The following is a 6430-nucleotide window of genomic DNA, read 5'->3' on the forward strand; positions in this document are numbered from 1 at the left end:
GCGCCCCGTAGCTACCTCTAGTATATATCGGGGCCCCCAACCAACCAACCCCGTAATGGCGAGCGGGAGCACGACGATGATAAACGGTGGCCGCCCACCAGCTAGCAGCAGTACTACCACTACCACTGCCACTGCGCAAGAGGAGAGAAGAGAAAACAAAACTAGGAGCCACACAAGCAGGCAGGCAGGCTAAGAGATACTATAGGAGTACCACACCCACACATCATGTATCACTCCTCCTAAATGGTTAATACTGTTGCCCATTTGCTACCGTCACTGGAATGAAATTAAACCGATTTAAAGGTTCTGAAAAAAAAGGACAGATTGCACTGCAGGCAACAGTGGCTAATCACTCTGGAACCCGGGTAGCGTAGTAGTAGCATCTTCCCATCCCAGGCCTACGCGGCGGTGGTTGGTTGGGGACCTTGCAGACTTGAAAGACGGCAGCGCGACTGCAGCTGCTGCTTCGTCAGGCTTGCCAATGCAAGAGCAGACAGCGCATGGGCCTCTGCGTCCACCGCTTTTCCCTCCTTTCCTTAATGAGAACAAAACAGGCTAGCTGCTTCATTAATAGCCATGTGCCACCCCCCGCTCCGTCACGGCTACTGCTGCTGCTGCCACCGTTCTCGATTCAGGAAAGGAAGCAGCGGTCGACCGGCAGAAGCAATAGCAACCGTTCTCGATTCAGGCTTTTTTTTTCTGGCTTCGGAATGGGTGAAGCATGCATGGGTCTTTCCTCTCCCCGCCCCGGACCGACGGAGACGGACGGGATCACTGGATCGGGGAAGGGGACCAGATGGGGGTTGTGTGTTGTGTCACCACATGTGATTCGCAACAGGGGATGCTTTCTGCTCCTGCGCCAACAGAAGCCGGCTGCCACCCTGCGATGCAACAACCAAGCAAGCAGCAGCCATGCATGACGCCACACACCGATATTTGACCGGCGAAAAGGAGACGGCGCCATTGCCGCTCCGTGCTGCTGTCCAGCTGCCTGCGGCCGAAACAAGTTTCAAAGCGATGGCCGTTGGCTGTCATGTCAAGCGTCGAGCGATCTGACTCCAAGCGACCACCAGCCATTCAGGAGACATGGATATTTTTTTATTTATTTCCTTTTCGTTTGAGGAATCACGCGAGAGCCTTTTCGGGATCTCCCTGCGAGGCCGCGGCTGGTTTCCTCCGCATGGACAGGAGATTTGCCATCGGGGCCCCACTCGTACCTCCCTCCGTCCGTCTGGCCGGCAGGCGGCAGCGGCATCTCTGCGCAAGGCGACAAGCGGACTGCGGCGCGCCTGTGCCTGCTGGGAGAAGAAAACAGTGAGGCTCAGGCGGCCCTGCGCCATCATGTGCACATGATGCATGCGATGCGCGGGAACGGATCAGGATTCAGAGCCCAGGGCTGCGGGGATTCTCTGAAACTGCTTCACGGACCGGACCGAGGATGATGCTTCATCATCTGCACGATACAGATACATACATACTTACTGTCTGATACTCCCTCCGTTTCTTTTTATTTGTCGCTGGATAGTGCAATTTTGCACTATCCAGCGACAAATAAAAAGAAACGGAGGGAGTAATATATATAACGCCGTGCCCGTGCATGAGAGCAAGCGAGACAGCGCGGCAGCTGGGGAACAGGAAGGACGCCTTGGCAGGGGTGGGGAGGGGATGTGGCACTTGGCAGACGAACAGCAAGCTAGGACGTACGCCTTGGCGTGGTCGATCGGCCAGTTCGCTCGCGGACAGTGGGACTACGTACTGCACGTACGTTAGGGAGACAGGCCGCATCGATCGCCCTTTGGTCGATCGACATACGTTAGGTGATGTCGTCGCATCTGAAGATATGTATGTAACCTGCAGACACGATGCGCTGTTTCACTGTTCAATCTACTTTTATTACTATACGTGCTACTGTGCCAACGCAGCAGCATGCATGGCGCAGGACGTTAATGCTTTTATTTATATCGTTGCAGCCAGCAGCACACTCCATTCCAGCAGCATTCCCGGCACACGTACAGACCCGATGAGCGAGCAGTACGAGTACTAGCAGTAGAAAAGTGCTAACATATCGACCTACCCGTCTAAGGTAGTGTTTGGTTGAGGAGCCAAGTAGAACGGACCCGTTCTATCCCTGATTGTAGGAACGGAGCCGCTCTGTTCTGTGTTTGGTAAGCTGGAACGGAGCGGCTCTGTTTTTTTTTTGTTTGTTTGCATATTGAAATGGAACAGAGCGACTCCATCCTTTATTTGGTTGAAAAGTCACTGAAGTAGAAATTAGCAGGTACCTGAGTCGCGTGACTGTGCGAGCAGGCTGGAAACGGAGCGGCTCCGTCCGATTGATTTTGTGGAGTGGGATGGTTCCGGATCTGAAGACAATATTCCCTAATTAGAGTCACACCGTTCTAGTTACTTTGTAACCAAACAACAACAAAACTGGGACAAAACGGCTCCGTTCTACTTGGCTCTTCAACCAAACACTACCTAAGAGCATCTCCAAAAGAACAAGCATAACAAGCATAGTAATCGAGAGAAAAGAGAGTGGAAGCGGCCGGTAAACTTGGACAAATAGGATCGTGCATTAATAGTGAACAACTGATAATCATTATACAAATAGGCTGAAAGTTAGGCTACAAAATTTTTTATAGCCAACTGCTAGCTGTATTTATTATTAAACTTCATCGGAGAGGAAGATAGCTCTTCTGTTCCACTGTTACCTTGCATCATATTGTGTGCTGGCAGCCAGGCACATGGACATGGTATCCACAAATAGAAACATCGTACAGCTAGGCTAACCTAGCTAGCTCCCCTATAGCTCCTTGGAACTACCGACCTGCAGTGCGTGTCCGTTGTTAAAAAAAAACTCACCTCGTCTTCGGTAGTCGTACGGGTACAGCGCGCGACTGCTGACCGCTGAGGATGGGCTATAGCTGTTCGTTTCGTGGGTGTGCTCACGGGTGAGGCCATTCTGCACGAGAAGACTCTTGAACTGGAACTGGAACTGGAACTGGAACTGGAACCATGCTTTAATTAGCTTCCCTTGGAAACGCCCATCATCCGTAGCTAGGCACATGCGGACAAATCTCTGTTTAGATCAGAGATTCAGAGCAAAAGCACGACACATGACATTCTCCTAGCAATTGCTACATCATCTCATCTGACGACCGCAACAGCTCAAAAAAATAACAAAGAGAGTTACGTTGAGCACAATAATGGATGCGCATAGTTTATGTCCTGAAGCGAGTAGTACTCCCGCGTGGCGCGCTCTACTAGGGTGTGGAACAAGTGTACCTAAAGTAGATTCTCTTTGTGCCTGCCCTACTAGCTAGCTTAGCCCGTGTCCACCGGCTAGAGCTAGCTCAGATCTGATGGCATCTATGGCCACCATTACGGATAGGACCGAGCTAGCTAGCTAGAACTGGCAACCACGCACTATTAGATCATGTGACCTTATATATATTTACACGCACACTCATGGCTGACCGAAGCCACAGCTGCTGAGGTAGCTAGCTAGCTGCCGGTTACGGCGTTGTCATCTCCGCGGCCGAGATGCCGATGGTCGGTGGTCTCCTAGCCCGTTGCGCGCGGCATCACCTGTACGCAGTCACGCACAGTGCGATGGAAAAGGGAATGCAGTAGGCGGCTTGCGAGTTGAGGACTGATGGTCGGGGGGATATAAATTGGAGGCGCTGTGGGAAATTTGGAATAGTTAGCTCGACTGTATCATGGTGCATTATTGTCCAACTAGCGATCGAATGTGTGCGCCAGTCAACAAATGGAGCAAAAGCCTCATAGGTGGCTGAACGCAATGATGGGCCTGGACTGCACCGAGTACTGGGCCACAGGAGCACACTAGATTACGTATGAATGAACCTACTATCTAGCAACTGCGGTACGTACAAGAGGGCCCCGACTATCTCGGCCTGTTTTGAGTCAATGGGCTGACCTTTAGTAACCACCCATATGGGCCAACACATGGACAGGGCTCATCTTTCTGCTCCTCCTTTTTTTTTCTTTGGCTTGTTTTGTTTTCGCGGTCGTTACTGCTGCGTCGAACACCTGAAGACGATACAGCAGTGCGGTGTTTGCATGAAGACGGTGTTTGCATGAACACCTGAAGACGTCGGCCCATCTCGACTCCCTCTGCTGCCATCCGAAGCCCGCGCGCGAAGCCGAGAACGAGGGAGAGCTGCTGGTGGCCCTCGTCATCGGCAGTGACCATTCGCTCCGTCAGCGTGCTCCATCTCTGATCCCCAATCCCTCCTTTAGGTTTCACATTCAGCGCAAGCACAGGTGAGCCCGCCCCGATCCACTCCTCCTCCTCTTCCCTCGGTGGATCTGGATTCGAGTACCCCTTTCACTCTCACATCGTTGAAATCCATGGCGTCGTCGCCTGGACACTCAGGGGGACGCTCCTGACCTTCCAGTCACTTCCCTATGAAGGTCGGTCCCGCCGTGGGCGGTGGCGGCGGCGGCCACCCATCGTCGATCATCACCAAGCATACCGCGCGGTCAGGGTCCTCGCGCTCCATCGCCAACCTTTGGCACGCCACGCAATCGGGATCGCATCAGCAAGAAGCAGCAGACCGCGTGGACACAGCGACGTCCGTCACCGACCCGCTCCTCGAGTGGGCACGCGAGGCGCACTGGTCCATGCGGGGTCTCCCCGCAGCAATCTCCCTCCCCGTAATGGCGTGCCAAAGCAATTACAGCCATACATGCTCAGATCCAGTTTCCCTCGAGTTCCAGAAACTCCGCCCCCAATAGCCCTCGCGTTTGTAGATCTCGCGTCCTCGATGGAAGGTTCGCCTCCACGCCATTCATGCTGCTCCGTGAGTCCCGCTCCCTTCCTCTTCCTGACTTGTGGCTTCCAATTCTCCTTTCTGCCCTCAGATGGAGTTCTAGATCAGCGCGGCAGGGTCCACGGCACTGTGTCGGGGGCAGCGTTGGAGTTGGAAAAGGGCTGCGTCGCGACCGCGGAGGGAACAACGCCAGTGAGCGGTGGAGGTGTTCCACTCCACAACCCTCCAACCCCGCCACTGCCATCCATATGGGCCAACACATGGACAGGGGCTCATTTATCTGCCCCTCCCTTTTTTTTTCTTTGGCTTGTTTTGTTTTCGCGGTCGTTACTGCTGCGTCGAAGACCTGAAGACGATACAGCAGTGCGGTGTTTGCATGAGAGGAGAGGTCGTCGGTCCCATGCACTCGATCACGCCCCTTTAACTTGCACTGTACCAACTCCACCCGCTCGCTGAATTGACCCGGAACGTGGATCACGATACCATGGTAGGGCCACGGAAAAGAGGAGCGCCAAACAGAAACCAAAAGGGCAAACAGGACGCGTACGCGTGCATGGTTCCGAAGCTAGCATAGCATAGCATAGCATAGCATCTCTACTGGCTGGCACCTACTCCCTCCGTTTCTTTTTATTAGTCGCTGGATAGTGCAAAATTACATTATCCAGCGACTAATAAAAAGAAACGGAGGGAGTACTACTCTAGCAGCGAGTAGCAAGCTTTGCTGTGTCCACACGAAAAAAAAACGCATCAAGCAGTGGCACGTAACGTAGCCGCGGAGGCTGGCTTGGCTGGCTGGAAAGAAAGAAAGACGCGCGGCCTGGAAAGGAGCGTGCGAGCTGCCGGCGTGCCGGCCCTGCTCGTTCGGCTGTGGTCCTCGGTGTCCTCTCCCGGCCCCTCCCTTCCTGCTGGGTGGCGGTGGCGGTGGCGGTGGCGGTGCCGCTTTCCAACGTCCGCCGACCGCGACCACGAATGATCGATGATGGGAGCGGTCAATTTGCGCGCGTCTCCGTGTTGGCACAACGTCTCCGGGCACGTACGTACGTAGTAGTGGGTTTCCTCCTTTCCAAGCAAGTGAGCAATCATTAGCGGCCCCTCCAGAAAAAGAAGAACAACTTGTCAGGTGTGGTCGACCGTCACACCATCATCAGACGACGACCTGGCTGGCCCGTTTGGAGGGGCATCTTGCGCCCCGGCCCCCGGTGCCGTCGTCACATGCCCGCTCGATCCAGCGAGACAACAGCCGCCGTTAGTTAGTTAGTTCGTTCGTTGAGCTGGAAGAGGATGAAGAGAAGAATTCCACAAGTTCCTCTCCTTTTTTTTCGGGTTAATTCTTGGTCACAAATGGTATGGCGTGGACCTGGGCATAGGCAGCAGCAGCAGCAACACAGCACAGGGAGCCGGCCGGAAACGGAGGAGGGCGGAATTCCTTCTCCGGAACAGCGGCAGGCGGAGGGCTCGGCGGGGCCGGCAACCGGCGTGGACTGGACCCCGCCGCTGTCGTCCCGTTCCTTGTCGGCGCGCTTCGCCTGGGCCTGGCGGCAGCTAGCGACCGGGCGCGTGCAGGCCAACACAACAGGCAGGTCGGGAAGGAAGGAAAGGCACTGTCGCCCGATAGCGAGGCGCCACTCCGCCAC

This window comes from Zea mays, chromosome 2, assembly GCF_902167145.1.
Source record: "Zea mays cultivar B73 chromosome 2, Zm-B73-REFERENCE-NAM-5.0, whole genome shotgun sequence".
Classification (NCBI taxonomy): domain Eukaryota; kingdom Viridiplantae; phylum Streptophyta; class Magnoliopsida; order Poales; family Poaceae; genus Zea; species Zea mays.